This window comes from Coptis chinensis, chromosome 4 (genome assembly GCF_015680905.1).
Source record: "Coptis chinensis isolate HL-2020 chromosome 4, ASM1568090v1, whole genome shotgun sequence".
NCBI lineage: Eukaryota > Viridiplantae > Streptophyta > Magnoliopsida > Ranunculales > Ranunculaceae > Coptis > Coptis chinensis.
In genome coordinates, this window is record NC_141459.1 from 53,162,130 (window position 1) to 53,182,266 (window position 20,137).

The 20,137-nt window shown below is 40.7% G+C and overlaps 1 long non-coding RNA gene across 2 annotated transcripts; it reads left to right on the forward strand.

Annotated features, from left to right (window-relative positions):
• The first annotated feature begins 9,904 nt into the window (after positions 1 to 9,904).
• On the forward strand, positions 9,905 to 12,114 carry LOC147503957 (uncharacterized). 2 transcript variants are annotated; one of them, XR_015220305.1, is made up of 4 exons: positions 9,905 to 10,177; positions 11,110 to 11,208; positions 11,571 to 11,680; positions 11,764 to 12,114. It is a non-coding gene; the product is annotated as an uncharacterized LOC147503957 (long non-coding RNA). The 2 variants fall into 2 exon arrangements; XR_015220306.1 differs by lacking the exon at positions 11,110 to 11,208 and having other exon boundaries at positions 11,764 to 12,112.
• The last annotated feature ends 8,023 nt before the right edge of the window (positions 12,115 to 20,137 follow it).

Here is a 20,137-nt window from a genome sequence, read left to right on the forward strand (position 1 = left end):
CATATTCTAGTAACTCAATAAGGAAAAAACATAGACATGTTAACCTTACCATTTTAAAACTCTTAGCATCCCATAGTTGAATATCGGAGGAATTAACTAATTGCTAATATCTCGGCAGTGTTTGGGGCGTGGGTTGTTTGATATAGAACGAGAAATACGTGGTTTATTATACTAAGGATAATTATTCTACTATGAAATCTTTTTGGGTTTTTATATTTTTGAAAACATATATGAAATGCAGAAAGAAAAAATGGAAACTTTTGGCATCTGTATTACCTTCTACTCATATACCAAATTCCACAAGAAAACAAATAAAACAAGCAGATAATATTAAACATATAATTAAGCTTATACTAAATGTTATAATAAAGAAAAATAAAACAACAAACTAAAGATAAAACATAGAATATAAACTATCTATACGGACACTAGGGAGCTGCCTAGTTAAAATCCATGCGTGACTCGTCTTGACATCTAGAAGATCCTTCTCCTTGATGACATCGGGTCCTAGCATGTCTATCACTTTGCGGGAGCGCGTCTCTAATGCTTTGTAGTGTTCTAGTGACAATGTGCTGAAATCTTCACTGCTCCTGCTGGAAAGATCGTTGCTCCTCTAAAAAGTGGTCTGTTTGTTCTCCCATGATGACTCCTGTGGTTGCCCGAAGTGGTGGATGTCGTCTGAGAATCCTTTGGCCTCCATGGAGGAAGTGAAATCCATCCATGGGCTGAGTGAACTGTCAAGTGGCATCTTTAAGGAAGTAATCCACTTTCTCAGTAGGGCGTGCTTGCTCGGTAGCGTTGGCTGCAGGTGGAAGTCAAAATTTCTGGATGCAGTGGGCTTAGGTAAGACCTGTGGTAGTGTCCATGAACTCCACTAGGGCGTCTATGGCCTCGAACTCCCAGTGTTGCATGATCATGGTGACCAGCACTGGTAGAGGAGTTGTGGACCTCCTGGGTTTACAGAGTTGCTCCCAAACGAAGGTGGCGATGCAGAAGCTATTCTTCTGCTCCTGGAGAATCCATAGAATATGGAGAATCACCTTACCAATATCAGAAGGCTTGGCTGAGCCTCACAGGTTGTAGGCTATCCACTGAGATACTGCCAACTGATTCCTTTGCAGTGAACTCTAAAATGCGCAGTGAGACTTGGGGTTTTTCACCCCCTCTAGAAGCGTCTCTGCCATCATGACATCGATGGTTTTGTTGTACAGTCTGGGGACTGTTCCATCTGAATATAAGCCTTTAGAGGAATCCCCAGAACCTCACTCACCACTTCCTTGGTGAGCTCAAGCGCACGAACATCCTTGACAACCGTGATAAGGTCATCTTCCCCTCTAAGCATATGATTATAAAACGAAAGAGTGAGAGAGAGAGAATAAGCCGCACCTTCCAACAAAACCAAAGCTTCCCATCTTTTTCTTCTAACCTCAGCCTGGAAGTGCACTTTAAATAGATCGGAATTGAAGATGGGTTCAAAATTTTGCTCTGACATGATTTTAAGAACTCGAGCCATTTAGAGTATGAATTGATAAAATACGAGCTTTTTGTTATAATGGGGGTTGAAAATGGAGGAGGCTGTAAAAATTTGGAGTGGTAGTTGTAGGGGAAATTCTGAGTATCTCCTGATCTTCCTCTGTGCCTTCTGATCTTGAAGCCTTCTTGAATAGAGAAGGGATGAGATGATGGTGAGTTCAGGGTTGAATCGTCTGACGGCTGCTTACGTATCTCCTTTGTTCTTAAGGAGAATTAAACCCTATTTTGCGTAGTTCCTAAGAGCGAATCCCCATGGTTTATATAGGAAGGGCTATGAGAGTCCTAGGGTTAGGGCTGTCCTCACCGCTTGTGAGTTCCTTTCCATCTTCAGACTCTGCCTTCCTATTAGGATTCCTCTTCTTATGGAAGTCTGAATCTAAACCATATCTTATGAGAGGTAAGTTTCCTTGTTGATCATAATTTCCCATCGTGTATGGGAAGATAATATATAAAAGGTAACTCCTAAGATATGTCATCATGATTATTTCGTTATCATCGAAGATCGCCATCTTTAGTTTCCTTCTATTCAGGAACTGTCTATATCAGTTCCTAACGACTGGGGTAACTGTTATGTTTGAAGGCGGTCAGTCATATGCCTAGCACATGTCCACTAAATACTCGTGCTGAGCACGAGATCACTTATTCACAGAACTGATCCGATGGTCCTCGTCTCATTCTGAACATCTATAGTCTTAGGTTATTTCCCATACACGTGTCATCTATTCAGTGATGGGAAATCCCCCTACAGATGCCCCTTCTCATGCCATCTAGCATGTGTACGCTTGAAGCGACACTACTTTTGACGCGAGAATCTTTTTCCAAAACTGTTACTGGAACTGCTAACGTATCCAACTAATTAAGGCTCTGAAAAGTCGACTCGAACAGACACGCTGTTTCCCAAAAAAGGTAATGGTGGTAGTTCCATCCCGAAAAGACGTACCACTTGGGCTCATCCTAACCCTCCATCTTATCTGTATATAAAGGATCTGGTGAGAGAACTCTCATTATCTCTTATGCTACCTTTTTCTGCATACTGAACCTTTTGATCTCCCATTAGGGTTTAACCAAAAATTGAAACTTTTCCTCTTTTTTGATCATGAATCCCAACTGGTCACTTGTAAACTTCGGAGATCTTTCCTCCCTGGAACTGATCTGTAAGAAATTTCACATCCCTGAAGATATTGGCCTGGAGTGGGGGGGTTATCTGATGAGTTGGCCTACAAGGAGGTGGCGCTTATCACTATGGGTCAGCATAGGGCCGGACTCACTCTTCCCCTCCACCCATTTCTAAAAGAGTGTCTGATTCACTTCAATCTTGCTCTTGGTTAGGTAGCACCCCTGTTTTACAGAACTGTCATGTATTCTGCCCTTCTTGCCAAGAGACATGGATTTGCTCTAAACCGTTGGGTGTTTGGTTACTTTTATGAGGTCCAGCGTATTCGAGACCAATCATACTATTATCTCATGACTAGAGACAAGAACTCTTCGATTGTATTTTTTGAGGGGAAGCAGAGTGACGAAGGCTGGGCTAATCACCACCTTCATGTGTTGGGTGATGCGTGGGACGTTCAGCCCTCTGATGCTGATGGTGAGCCAATGGGAATTCCTATTCCCAGAAAACACACCCATGCTCCAACCAGTAAGTCTTCTTACTCAGGTACTTTATAACTTGATATAAGAGTCTTTCGTCTAAATTTCTTTGCTATTATTCCTTAGATGACTTTTCCCCCTGGAATCAACTAACTGCAACTGATGCTGCTATGGTGGACATTATCAAGAAGATCCCTAAGAAACAGAGGATGCCTTGGGTGATAGTTCCTGATCCCACCCGTCTTTTGGAATATTTCAACATATCTACTGAAGAATTGCTACAACTTGTCCCTGGCTTTTCCCCTTTTGGGATAAATACTGTGAATTATGAGCGCACAACACTTCCTCCTCCTATTGATCAGGATGTCGGACTTCTTCCTCCTCCAGTTCAGGATGAATCCTCTTTGATTACTAGAAGAAGAGGAAACCACAAGGAGAAGAGTTTTGTGGCCGTCTCTAGTGATATTGTGACGTCGGGTTCAGTTCAGGAGCCTGCTGTCAGTGATGATTGTGTGATCACTGGCAGGAGGGGCCCTAAACTGCCTCATGAACTGCTGGTGGCCAGCAATTTTAAAAAGGAGGCGTGCATCCAACCGTTCTAGATTGAAGAGATCTGATACTGCTTCTGATGTTGCCCCATCTGGTAAGAAAATGAAGAAACACTTTTCAAGGTCCCTGCTAGTATTCCCCCACTTGTTAAGTCTTGTAAGAATGTAGCTGTACCCCTATCAGTTCCAGATCCTCCTGCAGGTTCTTAACAAACTGGTGACAATGTCCCTATGATTGTTGACCCTTCCCTCCCTAGTAATCATAAGGGGAAGGGCATTGCTGAAACAACTGCCGTAACTATCGCTCTCCCTCCTCCTCAATTTGGTGATAGGAGGAGGGGAGTGATGGCATCCCCTTCTTGCCTCGATCTCCAGATTCCCCTAAAAGGGAGATGATCGTAAAGATGAGACGTTGGGGACGAACTGATGAACTTCCTGTTACTAACAAGCATTCTGTAAATGATGTTGACATCGCATTTGAAGTTCTGGAAGTCGCGCGACTTCCTATTGACAAGGCTGAGGTCAGCATGGCTGGGAGCTTATACCTTTCCTTTCATCGATCTGCTGTTCATCTTCCTAAGGTAAAACTTTCCCTCTCTATTCAATGTTCTGTTTCTCTCATTGTGTCACTTATGCACTCTATATCCTTTTCTAGTTAGTGAATGACTTTTTAGCCATGAAAGAGCCTATCTTCGCGGCCTCAGCCCGTACAGCCACTGATGACATGGCTACTGGCGAGTTGATCTGGGCAAAAGAGGCTGCTGAGAAAAGAGCTGAGGAGCTGGAGATCCAGGTTGAACAGCTCTTGGCCAGAGAGAGGAAATCTAATACTGGTTTCAAAAACATGAGAGATATGATCTCTAACCTTCGGGGCTCTCTGGAAAAAGCCTAGAAAGGAGCTGTTGATACTGCTACTTAGAAGGTGAAGTTCTTGGAATTGCGTTCCCATTTCACCACCCTGCAAGCAAAGCATGACCAGGTCCAAGGGGAACTTCACCGTAGGAACACCGAGATGAGAACCCTTTGTCAAGCCATTGCCTATGCAAATGAGGTCATGTCAGGTTATGAGAGAGCTCTGAAAGAGAAATGTCTTCGTTCTGATAAGAAGGCTGATGACCTCCTGGTTGAGACCTCCAAGTTCTATTCAAGGTAGTGCAGGAGGTGAAGAAGAGATCAGCTGAAAATGCTATTCGTTTTGCTCTGAGAGTACTGGATGTTTCTGAAGAGTCCTTTAATGCGGCCAAACAAGTAAAGTTTGAGGAGGCAATTGAGGCTACTGGGTACGTTTCCAAGTTGGATGATCAAGGGTGGGTAACCAACCCTTTTGTCTTGTTTCCTGACTTGGACACCAGTATCTCTGCTATTCAAACTGAACTTATGCCTGATGCCTCCTCATCTTCTGAAGAAGACACTGATGATGACATGCCTCCCGTTCAACTTCCTTTTCTGCCAGTTCTAGTTTCAGGTGAGTGTTCTATTCAGCCTTCAACCGTTCCAGCTAATCCAACCACACAATCTATTCTTGAGAGTGAAACAAAAGTTCTTGACGATGGTGCAACAGCAAGCACTGATGGTGAACCAAAGTTTGATTCTACCCCTGCTTCATAACCCTTTCAGTTGATGATTCACATAAACAATTATTTTTAAACAATTATTCTATGGGTATGTAATATTGAACTATGTAGCTCACATATTGAGCTCTACAGCTCCTCTATTTTATGCATGCATGCTATTTACTTACTGAGCTCTGTAGCTTTTCTAGTTTATGTATACATTAGAAGCATTTTATGTTATATGACATATGTTACTATGCATACTCTACTCTTGATACCCCCAAAGTTCATTTGGAACAACAATAGGTAACCCCTTAGTCACCAGATCGCTGAGCGGGAGCGAGAGCGAGAGCGTTAAAGTGTTTAACTTGGGAAGCTCCCACTTTGAGAGCGCGCCTAGAGTGCTTATATAATTAATTAATTAATTACTATATTAATATATGAAGCATAATTATTAATAATAAATACCTTGACATTATTGACCATGTAAAGTATTAGTAATTTTATTAGTTACCAAAAAGAAAATTTTAGTTATATTTTTGCTTTTGAAGTTAACTTGTCTATTTGATAAAAGAGAAATAGATTCGGAGTAAAGAAACGTCATTTTCACCAATTTCTGATTCTCATCTTACATTAACTAGTAATGCCGTGACTAGTTGACAGTTGTGAAGAGTTGGCTAGAAAACTAGTACGTTTGGTGCTATACTAATGCTATCTTGAGATGGGGAGTATGTTAAAGTAATTTAGAGGTCTTCTTCTCACTTATTATGTTTCTTTGAAATCAACAACTCAAATATACCCCCACGACTTCCATCAATTTAAGGAGAAAAAAACAATAGTTCCCCTGATTGTTTTCATCAATACATAGGAACAAGCTACTTCGATGCTTATACTCATATCTTAGTTTGTTCCAAATGAGTTATTATTTCTACAATTTATTACAATAGTATGTTGAGGGTTCAAAATTTGTAAATAAACTTAATTTTTTGTTAAAACAACTAGATTTGGGTTTTATTTCACCAGAAATTTGTTCTGAATGACCATTTAATGTGAAGAGCGGGTTTGAAAAACTAAAAGCGCAGTTTGAAAAAATGAGAGTGCAGTTTTGGAAATATCAAAGCGCGGATTTTAGGAGCTTTCATTAAAAAATCGCCAAACTGCGGTTGTAGATCGGGAGCGATGTACCTTGTACATGTTTTGTGTGACTAAGGGTGACCCTAGTAGGCTAAACAACTTAAAATGAGGCATGACCAGAATCTGATCAGGATATCATGGAAGCCATTCAAGTTAACTATGATTAGGAGTTCGATCGCAATAAAGTCATATGTCTTTACGAAAGTAACTTGGTGCCATGAGCACGACACTGTGTTTAATAACGATAGGTTCTATTTATTTAAAAAATAAATAGGATATCGCCAGAATAGCAGTGGGAGAGTCTTCCTCAGCGCTATCATGCCAATATAGTTCCAGGCCCATGATTTGTGTGCTAGGATCTGGATCCAACCTAGATCTTCCTAGCAACTCCTATGTTGATGTTTCGAGAGCGCCAGGAACTGGCATACAATTCAGGCTCTCAAGAACACTATCTCTTGCCCCAAGTCAAGCTGGCATACAGTTTACTGAACAATTAGTGTGGTCTGTTTCTCTAAAGGCTTAACCCATTGAAGATAATCGCAGTTTGCAAGAACTGGCATACAGTTCCAGTTACGTGGGAATAGGAAAGGATCTGGAATACAGTTCAACTTTCCCATACTCAGTATCACTGGTTCTAAAGCAAATTGGCATACAATATTCTTGAACAGATAGTGAGAAGATAATTCCCTAAAGGCTTAGTCCATTGTGGATCATAAATAAAGAACTAATGCAAGGCATAAATTTGATGGCAATGTGGAGAACTTTATTGATGACTTGGAGAGGAGTAAACCATGCATAAAAAAGCATAGAATAACAATTTACTGATAGTACTTGCGAAAGTGCTGCGCATTCAATGGTTTGACAAGAATGTCCCCTTCAACAGTGCGTAGATAATAAAAACCAGTTCGACCAACCTTGTCGATGATGTATGGTCCTTCCCAGTTGGGCCCAAGCTTGCCATTGGGCTCTGGGATCTCGTGCAAAACCAAATCTCCAGATTTGAAAGACCGAATCTGGACTCTCTTGTCGTATGATCTCTTCAGAATCTGCTGGTTAGCAGCTAAGCGAAGTGTGTCACCTTCTCGCTTTTCATCTAGGAGATCTATTTCTCTACATAACAACTCCTCATTGTCCAGAGTGTGCACAACATCTGACTTTTGAGTGGGAGCTACCAGTTTTGGAGGTATGACTGCTTCAGTTCTGTAGGTCAATGAAAATAGGGACTCACAAGTTGACCTTCTGGGTGTAGTTTGGTATGCCCATAGGACCTTAGGTAGTTCCTCGACCCATAAACCTTTCGCATTGTCTAATTTATGCTTCATGTTATCCAAGATGACCCTGTTTGAGAACAGATGGCCATAGGTAATGTGAAACTCTTCACAGAGTTCAGTGACTAATCCTCCAGCGAACTGTTGCCCATTATCTGAGATGATAACTTTGGGTATGCCAAACCTGCAGACAATGTTGTTCCAAATGAACTTTCTAACGTCCTGTTCTCGAATGAAGACTAGGGGAACTGCTTCTATCCACTTGGTGAAGTAATCCGTCGCAACTAGTAAGAATCAGACATTGCCAGGAGCAGGTGGTAGAGGTCCTACAATGTCAGTTCCCTACTGTGCAAATGGCCATGGGCTGGCCAATGGGTGCAGTTATGTTGTTGGAGCATGGATTAGGGGAGCATATCGTTGATATTTTTCTCCTTTACGGGAAAAAACCTATGCATCCTTTTGCATATAAGGCCAAAAGTACCCTTGCCTTAGGATCTTGAGAGCTAGTGTTCTGCCCCCAACATGGTTGCCACATATTCCTTCATGAACTTCTCATATAACCTGTTCAGGGAGGTGTGGGGAGAGACATCTGAGATGAGGTCCTAAAAAGGACTTTTTGTACAGATCGTCTCCAACGAGGGTGAATCTTTGTATCTTTGCAAGCAGACGCCTTGCTACATTCTTATCCTCAGGGAGTGTCTCGTCTTTGAGGTAGGACTTATATGGATTTATCCAACTTAGAGTAATGGATGGAACAACACAAACTGTTGTAACTAAGATCTAAATGCTAGATTTCTCCTAGAACTCTATAGGGATGGAATGTGACTCACTGTTGCCCAACATCGAGGCAACATATGCCAAAGCATCTGTGTGTCGATTTTCAGATCGAGGTAGCTGATAGAATTGAATGTTCTCAAACTTTTCTTGAAGACCCCTCACCAGTTCCAGGTATTTGACCATTCGTTCGTCCTTGGCCTCATACCCTCCATCAACTTAGAACACAACCAGCTGTGAGTCACTAAAAACTGTGAGGTGTGTTAGGCCCAGGTCGAGGGCCATTGTGAGGCCAGCAAACGTCGCCTCATACTCTACCTCATTGTTAGAGGCATTCCAACCTAATCGGATGGATTTCTCCAGCCGCATATTGTTAGGAGTAACTAACACAGCTCCAACTCCAGTGCCTCTGTCATTTGAAGATCCATCCACGAATAGCCGTCATCCGGAGCTCAACTCCCATGAGTCTGGACGAGTGTTTGGAGATTCAGGCAGGATGCCATCATGGGAACTAGGGGTGGTTGAGTCGTACCCCGTGTAGGTCATTAGGAAATCTCCCAAGAATTCTGCTAGTGCCTGACTCTTTTATGAGATTCTGGGGATGTAAATAATATCATATTCTAATAGTTGCACAGACCATTTAGCTAGCCTTCCCGACCTGTTCGGTCGTTCCAGAACTGATCGCAATTGGTATTCTATGATCACTCTGATGGTGTGGGACTGGAAGTACGGTCGTAATTTCTCTATGGCTAAAACAAGTGCTAAAGCGACTCTTTTGAGTTTAGGGTACCTTGTTTCTGCTGGTAGGAGCGTCCGACTCAAGAAATAGACAGGGTTTTCAACCTTCTTTTCATCCATGCGTATCAGTACAGAACTGATGCTGTAGTAAGATGAACAGAAATAAAGACCCAGGATTTCTCCCTCAACAGGCTTTGAAAGGATTGGAGATGCCCCCAGGTATGTTTTGAGTTAATCGAACGCCTTTTGGCATTCTTCCGTCCATGCGAAGGAAGTGTTCTTTCGCAGTAACTGAAATAGGGGTTTGCACTTATCTGAACTCTTGGAGATGAACCTGTTTAGAGCTGCTAACTTGCCTGTAACTTTTTGTACCTCTTTCATGTTTTTAGGTGAGGGCATTTCTATGAGCGCTCGGATCTAATCTGGGTTCTCCTCAATCCCTCTCTTAGTAACTAGGTACCCTAAAAACTTTCCTGATGATATAGCGAAAGCACATTTCGCAGGGTTGAGCTTCATGCGATATTCTCGAAGAACGTCAAATGCACATTGCAAGTGGGAGAGATGATCTCCTCGTTTCAAACTTTTGATCAAGAGATCGTCTACATACACCTCCACAATGCAGAGATTGCGTTTAATCTCCTTGCTTAAAAAACCGGTACATTAAAACCCCCTCAAATCCTAACCACTCACAAAACCTCCCTGTTTTTTTTAAAATAATAAGCTGACAAAAATACCCCCTACTTAATGGACCAGTGAAACTGTGAATCCTTATATTTTCTCTCTTCCTTCTCTTTAGCTTTTTAGATCTAAAATTTCTTCTCCTACAAATCTAAATTCACATAGTTAAGATGGCAAAACAAAAGAAAAAAATGGTTGAATCACCAACAAAAACTATGAAAGCAACAAAAGAGAAAATGAAGAACTCTACAATCTCGAAAAAAGCTGGAAAAAAAAAATCAAACTTTCAAGTTCTAGAAGAGATGGAGATGAAATTGAGAAGATGACTGCTCCAAAAACTTCGGCGAACAAACCAAATCCGGTGAGAATTTTCAACCTTTAATCATATTTCTATAAATTTGTATGAAAAAAAATAAATTTTCATATGCTTGTAAATACGAATTTACATTTGTTTAGTGATTTTACTATGTATTTTCTAGTTTTCATAGTTTTGCAATTTCATTATGCATTTTTATGTTTGTGTAGTAGTTATACTATGCATTTTTATATTTTCGTAATAGTTTTTACTCTGCATTCTTAATTTTTACTGTGTTTGTTTTGTCATGTTTGTGTAATGTGTGGTGATAGTTTTACTCTGCATTTTAAAATTTGCGTAGTAGTTTTACTATGCATTCTTAAATTTACATAATAGCTTTATTATGCATTTTCATGTTTGTGTTGTAGTTTTACTCTGTATTTTTAAATTTGCGTAGTAGTTTTACTATGCATTCTTAAATTTGCATAGTAACTTTACTTTGCATTTTCATGTTAGTGGACACTAGACAGACAAAAATATGGTGGGTTTCTCACTAGTAGGCTAGCAATAACTTAGGTCTTAGACTAGTAAGGCTACAAACAAAACTCCGATCCCCTATGTTCCAGTCCAAATCCTCTCTCTCTCTCAATCGATCGATCGAACGAGAACCCTACAATTTCAAGCCTCGTCTACTCCAATTTCTAGTGAGATATCCACCAAAATGAGTTCTCTTTTGGGAGGGGTACTATGAAGTCCACAATTTCAAGTTTAGTTTTCGGTGTTTGTAGAAGTCTTGGAATGAAATACTATGAAGTCCTTTACTCTCTCTCTATTTCCCGACACCACCATAAACCCTCGCCTCTCTTTACTCTCTCTCTATTTCCCGACACCACCATAAACTCTATTTACTCTCTTTTTATTTCCCAACAAAAGATTACTCAAATCTTTTGAAATGAAAAAACTTGCAATTTACTTATTTTTCTTACTGTTTATGGTAGATTATTGATTGGTACGTGTTCTTCCACCTCCCCAAGGAAGTGGTGAAGCTAATTGGATGTTCTCCACCAAAGTGTCTATATTTCCTATCATTTGCATGGGTAAGCATCTTCCATGTAATTTAATTACTGAAGTTGAATGTGTAGTCTGTGGTTAGTCTGCATTCTTATATTTGCAAACTAAATTCACAAAATCTCTGAAGATGTAGTCTGTGGTTACTCTGCATTCTTATATTTGCGTAGTAGTTTTAGTCTTGAAGTTGAATGTGTAGTCTGTGGTTACTCTACATTCTTATATTTGTATAGTAGTTTTAGTCTTGAAGTTGAATGTGTAGTCTGTGGTTAGTCTGCATTCTTATATTTGCAGACTAAATTTACAAAATCTCTGAAGATGTAGTATGTGGTTACTCTGCATTCTTATACATTTACATAATTTTGGTATTTTTTTGTTCAATTGAATGCAGCAAGAGAGGGTGGTGGAATCTATTAGATGTAGGCGTTAGGAGCTAAGGTTGCCAGATATGGATTTGATGAAAGATATCAAAGTTGGAGCATGCCCACAACAAGGAGCATCGTAAGAACTTCACTTCCCGAACTTAATAAATGTCTTTTTAATCTCTTATCTCTTATTTGAAACTTCTTTTTTGGCATTTTCAGTTCAGATTGTGGATTATTCATCATTATGTTCGTGAATGCTATAATATGTGGAAAAGCTATGCAAGATATAACGGTAGAAGACGCGAGACAATTGAGGGTTGACTTGACATATGAGATTGTATCAAGCCAATAAGAAAAATGGGATCCAAAAGAAGAATGCAAGAAATGAAGAGCTGATTTTCCGTATTTCTAGTTGATTACGTTGTGTTTATTTGTGGTAAAATATTGGAACCATTCTAACTTGGGAGTGTTCGATTATGATGTACTATTACTGTTAATGTGTTGGAGTTGTTTAGTATTCATGTTATGCATATTTAGTCTTTGCTGGATTATACTTTTTTGTATAATTACTTTGCCAAAACATTTTATTATGATGGATGAAATGTTTATAGCTTTTTTCTGGAAATATTATGTGTCTGAGTCCCTTTCTCTATCGGGTTAAGCACCAATATAATTATCTATATTTGTGAATCCAAGATTACTTGAAAAATCACTTTTGTCATAATAACATACTTCATTATGGTAGTTATTAAGAAGCTATTTATTGTAAATTCGCAAATACATAATCTCCAAACAACCGATCACCATTTCATCCTCTATCGCTAAATTGGATAGCAAAGCTAGCTTAAACATCTACTAGTTGATGCTATGTAAATTTAACTAGTGTTTGATTTATATATATTGACTATGTAAAAATACATTTACATAGTTTCGCAATAGGAGTAATCCAGAAAGTTAAAAAAATTACTATGTAAATTTAAGTTTTCATAGGTCAAGTTACTATGTAAATATAGATTTACATATATAATGACTATGTAAACATACATTTACATATATTCTGTCAGGTGTCACGACGCTAATTTCATTTCCAAAAGTTACTATGTAAATTTAAGTTTTCATAGCTTTAGTGACTATGCAAATATAGTTTTACATATATTTGCCTATGTAAAAATATATTTACATATATTTGGTCAGGTGTCGAGAATTTTTCAATCCCAAAAGTTACTATGTAAATATAGATCTACATATATAATGACTATGTAAAAATACATTTACATATATTCTGTCAGGTGTCAGGCTAATTTCATTCCCAAAATTTAATATGTAAAACTATCTTTACACAGTAATATAAAACCTCTTTTGACTAGCTGTTTTAAAAATCTCCAACTAAAAAACGTAACATATAAAATCCAACATCAGAAAAAAGAAAGCAAGTTCATCGACATCTTGTTTTTCATATTCGAGCAACATAAAAAAATAAATGAAAAAATACAAATTCATTGACATCTTGCTTTTATATAAGAGAAACCATCAAAGAATAGATAATTGAACCAGTGCAGAGTATGTTGTAGGAGTGGAGCCCACTCTTAGGTTGCGGTGGCCATGACAAGGGCCCTTGTTCTTCTTCCTACCTCTTGCAGCACCCGTGTTGTGCTTTCGTTTCTTGTCTGGTCTCCCTATCTTCTTTTTCAGATCCGGTGGTAGTAAATCAAGCACACTTTGTATCTTAGCAGGCATTTTACTATTCTCCACAGGTACTATAGCTCTTGAATAACTATCGCAGAATGTTTGAGAATAGAAGAAGTTATCATAGTAGGTATACACATTCAATCCATCAACCAAAATGGAGCATAGTGCGTGCGCACAAGGGAATCCTTCGATTCTCCACCAATTACAAGAAGACTTCTATTCAAGTCAACCAAGTGAGTATGAGTAGCACGCACCTCAAAAATACCCTCCCTTGACTTGAGAACCCCCAAATTTCTCCCCACCTCGATCTTCTCAGCCAATAAAGTTTCCATAGACGGACATAAGATAGTAGTCCAGCTCCTAGACGACTCCCGCCGATCAGACATCATTTTCATAATTTTCCCACGGATCTTGTCCACCATTGCAGTGATAGGCAAGTGACGTTCCAGCAAGATTCAAAAGTTGAAGTTTTCCTCAATATTGGAACACCACCAAGAAATTTCTGTCCTATACCAGTCAAAATAGGCAAAGAAGCAACCTTAACATATTTTTCATCATATACATCAGAAAATATAGAAGAACTAACAACCAAATCTGTAGAAGTAGAAAAAGAATCCTGAAAAGAGACTTTGAAACTAGAACTAGCGTCGCACAAAGCTAAAAATTCTCTCTACGATGCCGTTATCAAGAATGTATCAAAACTTTTAACCAAATTGAAACAAACAAGGGATTGAAGCTCCGAGTCAGCATCTGTCACAATACACGCTTCGAATCCCTTACAAAAGAAAGTTATATAGACAATGGAGTAAGGTCAGACCACTTTTTAGAAATTGTACGCTTCAAATCACCAATTATGCCATTAGTCCCAACACAGACACTCCTAATTTGCGTCTCGTAGATAATAACAAAAAGAACAGTCTCATCCATGTCTGCATTTGCAAAAAACAACAAAGAAAAACTGATGAATCTATGTAAATGTATTTTTACATAGTTATATATTTGTAAATCTATATTTACATAGGTATGCAGTATTTTCAGCAGCCATATATCCGTAAATCTATATTTACATAGGGATGCAGTATTTTCAACATTTAAAGCATGACAATATCACCAATTTAAATTTTAATGACATGAATCTAACGAAGAAGAGAATAAGTAAAATTAAAATAAAGAAGAAGATTGAAAAGAGGATAATCAAAAGTTCAAAGAAGTGTATTGAAAAGAGGTTAAAACAAAAGTTAAAATAAGAAAATTTCTCTCATGCCAAACCTTATTCTTTAATGATGTGAGAATGAAGAGATCAAATCGCGAAAATAAAACTCAACTCCGAGCTGAAATCGGTGTGTTCTTTGTGTCATTGTTGGTTAAAAATGGCGAGAATAAAAACCCCAAAACAGAGTTGTGTGCTGGAAAAGAAAAAGGGTAAAAAAGGAAATCAATTTTGTTTGGAATTTAAAAATAGACCGAAATTTTATTACTTTAGCAAAAACAGGGAGTTTATTTCATAAAAGCTTAAAAATAGGGGGGTTTAATGGGTTGGGCCGACATGGGGGAGGTTTTGAGTAATGGGTTAGGAAGGCAGGGGTGTGAGCCACATTTCTCCACAATGTCACCTATCAATCCTTCAAACATTTTGTTCACCAAACGCTGGTACGTGGCCCCTGCATTTTTTAGTTCGAACGGCATTACCTGATAACAGTACATGCCATCCTCAGTTGTGAAACTTGCATGCTTGTCGTCTTCCTCATGCATTGGGATCTGGTTGTATCTAGATGATCCATTTGTGAAAGATAACAGTTCATGTCCAGCCGTTGCATCCACCAACTTGTCAATTCGTGGCAGAGGGTAGCTGTCTTTCGGACATGCACGTTTCAGATTCGTGAAGTCAATACAGATTCTCCATGACCCATTCTTCTTTCTTACTGGGACAATATTAGAAATCCAAGTGGGGAAATTGATTTCCCTGACAAAATTAGCTGCTTTTAGTTTTTCAACTTCAGCTTTTACCGCTTTGGATTTGTCAGCACCTATCCTTCTCGGTTTCTGCTTGACTACTACTGCATCACTGCGGACATTGAGCTGGTGGCATGCCACGTGGGGGTTAATTCTTGGCATTTCTTCGAATGACTAAGCAAACACATCTCTGTGCTCTCGGAGGAACTCAACAAGGTGCCAATGAAAGTGGTTTTTGGCGTGCTACCTCCTACACTTTCCACTTCCTCTAATGGCTCCAGTGAGGGGGGATCCTCCCTCTCTCGTGGGACCAGGTCTGGGAGAGGTGGATCCAACTGTAATTGCTATTTGGCAGGTCCCCCCACTTCCATTGGTTTAAAAAGGAGTGGGGACTGCTTCGTCGCCAGTGCGTAGCATGCTTTGGCAGTCACCTGATCCCCTCTGATCGTCTCAATTGTCCCGTTATGCGGGAACTTCAGACATTGGTGATAGGTGCTAGGAACAGCTAAGAGTCTGTGCAGCTAGGTCCTGCCCAAGATCATATGATAGGGTGTGTTAGCTTTTACCACAACAAAGTTTATGATGAAAGTTACCGGACCAATAGCCACGGGTAGTTGGATCTCCCCAACTATCAGAGCTTTGTCCCCACTGAATCCATATAGGTTGGAGTTGGTTACGACCATTTTAGAATCAGGAATCTGCAGCGTCTTGAATGTGTCGTGGTATAGCACATTTGCTGTAAGTACCCTCCGTTCCACACTACAGTGCACGTGTCCATATACCAGGTCGTCCACCTTCAGCTCGTCCCACACCATCAGATCGTACCCCACGATCCAACACCCAGGTCGTCCAACAGCATCAGTTACAGCCATTTATGGAAGCAAACCAACTAGTGCAATCTTGATGCTCAATCAACGCCACAATCATGGACGCATTAACTTTGTAACAACAGAGTAATGGTGAATCATCAAGATGGCACACAAGGTGGATCTACACTTCATAATGGTCCAGAGCAGATATGGAAGGTCAACTCAAACATCTATAAATAGAGAGAGATGAACTACGTAAGGCTTGATTCAAGTTTACCCCAAGAAACTTGATACATAGGCAACTCTTATCCTAAGAAGAGTGCAGCCATTCCCTACCACACGAATCATCAGGTCGTTGTCCAGTAAATACAACATCTACATTGGCGCCGTCTACTGGTTCGTCTCCTTAAGAAAAACACACTTACTCTTTTCTCAATCCCACGAAGCTGGTAAAAACCACCATGGATACCTCTTTTCAAATGTTGGCAGAACAGATGAAGACACTACAAGACGCTTTCCTCACCATACAACAAGAGAATCAGACGATGCGCGACCAGGCCACCTCCAACGCCAACAACGGCACCACAGAAGCAGTGGAGAACAACGTCGTTGCAGCCCTCACCAACACCACCAATCAACGCTTAGAAGACTTTGCCCAAAGATTAGAGAAGTCAAACGACAAAGCCAGCGCGATCCAGATCACTCAGAAGATGCTACAAACATACAAGGCATCACCATTCACCACAGAAATCAGAGACAAGTAGCCTCCTTCAGAATTTATCCAACCAAAGTTCTCGTTGTACGACGGTAGCTCCTACCCAGGCGAGCACGTAGCTTGCTTCAGTCAGATCCATGCACTCTACAGCGCTCAAGACTACAACTACCTGAAGTGCAAAAATTTTCCAGCCAGCTTAAAGGACAGAGCAATAGATTGGTTTTACACACTCCCTCCTAATTCGATCAGCAACTTCGACAAGCTAGTTGAGACATTCGCAGCAGAGTTCATCCATAACAGAAAGAAACGAGCCGACCTAGACTCTTTGTTTCAGCTCAAGCAAGCTCATGGCGAAACGATCCACGTCTTCCTAGGACGTTTTAAGAAGGACCTTCTCTCGCTGGAATCAGGACTCAATGACAGCTTTACAACTTTTGCGTTCACAAACGCCCTCGTAGACGACTCCGACCTAGCAGGGTCCCTCATGCGCAACAAGCCAGAAACCTTAGATGACCTGTATCATAGAGTCGACAACTATATCAAGTACGAAGAATGGATGGCCCATCGTAAAGGCAAAGAGGTTCTCGCAGTTAGCAACGAGCGAGACCCCAAGGAAAGCAATCAATATTCAGGCAACAACAACAACAACAACAACAAGAGATCCAGCTCCAGCAAGCCTTCATACACAAAAAGGGAATTCTCCAACTTCTCCAGGATGCCGAGTCTATACTGCACCATACTTCAAACCCAACATCAATAAGGTGATCGCCATACCAGAACATCTATACTGCCATTTCCATAAGCTCCACCACCATGACACCAATGATTGTTGGAGCCTCAAGCACTACCTCCAAGACTTAGTGGAGGATGGCAAATTGAAAGAGTTCCTGCCAGAAAGCGATCTAAGGCACAAGCTGGATGCCAAACGCCACAGAAGTAGGAGCCGCAGCAACGAACGACCTGCCAACAACAGAAGCACGAGCCGAATAGCCCGACAATTTAAATCCCCAGGTCAGTCGAGGCACAACAGGAGACAACACTCCTCCGACCACGATGAGGAGAAAGTAATCAACATGATTACACATCAAACGATGAAACCTCAAGTCGGGAGAAGCGCAGAAGAGTAGGAGCGCTTCAAGAAATCTACCACCTCTCACACAAAGCTGAGATGATTAATCCCACCAACCCTCAAACAACAACATCAATTTCATTCACCAAAGAGGATCTAGACAAGGTGTGCCTACCACATAATGATGCCCTGGTAGTGCACGTCAAAATCAACGGGTAGACAGTCAAAAGAGTCCTCATCGATCCAGGCAGCTCGTGCGACATACTTTTCTATCAAACTTACAAGGACATGCACCTGCCAGACTCGGTGATGATAGAATCAAATGCACCGCTCTATGGGTTCAACGGAGATCGCACAGATGCCATTGGAGATGTCATCCTGCCAGTCTCCATTGGAGAAAAGGAAGACATGGTCAAAATCTCAACACGATTAAGCATGATCGATGTCAAGTCGTCCTACACTGCCATTCTAGGACGCCGATGGATTCATAAGATCCAAGCAATTCCATTAACCCTACACCAGGTCCTATGATTTCCCGGCCCCCGAGGCATCATGGAGCTCAGAAGTAACCAACTAGAAGCCCACCGGTGCAATCACGTCAGCACAACGACCTTACCCAAGCCTCAGGTCATCGAGGACAAAGATGTCCCAAAGAAGCAAGATCCTCAAACTTCCAACCCTACAACAACTGCAGCAGACAAGCTCAAAGGGAAACAAGCTCAAATAGAACCAGGAGAAAAGGTCAATTTGGGCTCAGATAAAGACCCAAAGTTTGTTTATGTAGGGGCTGATTTAGACCCCAAGCTCAAGGAGCAACTTGTCAAATTTCTATCTCTCAATAAAGATGTCTTTGCTTGGTCATATATCGATATGCCAGGAATCGACTCTCAGGTCACTTGCCACAAGTTAAATGTAGATCCAATAGTCAAGCCTGTCAAACAACGACCTAGGAAACTAGCACTCAAATTTCAAAAAGCCATCAATGAAGAGATAGAAAAGCTCAAGAATATTGGATTTATCAAAGAAGTCGAGTACCCGACCTGGCTAGCCAACATTGCCGCCATTCTAAAGAAGAATGGTCAGGTACGACTTTGCATAGATTTCACCAACGTCAACAAGCACTGCCCAAAGGACAGCTTCCCCTACCAAGGATCGACATACTGGTAGATCAAACATGCGGCCACGAGCTGTTATCATTCATGGACGCATACAGTCGATACAACCAAATACCGCTTGCAGAAGAAGACCAGGAAAAAACATCCTTCGTAACCGAGCAAAGAACGTTTTGTTACAACGTCCTACCATTTGGCTTGAAGAATGCCGGTGCGACCTACCAAAGACTGGTCACCAAAATATTCAAAGACTTGCTAGGAAACACTATGGAGGTCTACATAGACGACATGGTGGTCAAAAGTGAAAAGGCAGGTGATCACATCTCCCACCTACAAGAAGCCTTTGAACGACTTCACCAAAACAAGATGAAACTCAACCCAGCAAAATGCGTATTTGGAGCAGCCTCGGGAAATTTTTTAGGTTACATCATGTCACAAAGGCGCATCGAAGCAAATCCAGAACAGATACGAGCTCTCCTTGAGATGTCAGCACCAACCACAAAGCAACAAATTTACAAGTTATTAGGCATGGTTTCAACACTCAACAGATTCATTTCATGAGCATTTGACAAATGCAGACTATTCCTATAAATATTCAAAAAAGGCACAACATTCACATGGACAGACGAGTGCCACAAAGCCTTCACCGACCTGAAAGCTTACTTATCAACGTCGCCCGTCCTGTTGAAACCAGAAAAAGGAGAAACACTAGGGCTTTACCTTGCAACAACTGATTTTGCAATTAGCTTAGTTCTTTTTTGCGAACACGAAGGAGTCGAAAAGCCAGTCTACTTCACCAGCAAGACGTTGGCAGATTTGGAAAAACACTATTCTCCGATGGAAAAAGCAATGCTCTCTTTACTCTACTCAGCTCGGAAGTTTTTACCTTACTTCCAATCTCACAACATTAAGGTAATCACCGATGTACCCCTCAAGCAAGTACTGAGTTCCAACAACAAAACCGCTTGAATGGCCAAGTGGGCTGAAGAGCTCAGAGAGCACCTGTACGCACAAAAATGTGTACCTAGATCTATGCAATTGATTTTAGAGTCGCCACTAACTTTATTAAGAAAAAATTGAGTAAAACCTATGTGAAAGACTAGCCCTCGAAACTAGATGATTATTGGGTTCGGGAGTCAAGGTACGATGTGGGAAGGTGTTAGGCACCCACGCTCGCCTGGTAAAACCAGCCTTACTTCTATTGAGGTGTAATGTATTAAGATAGGTGAATGAAGAAAGCTTGAAA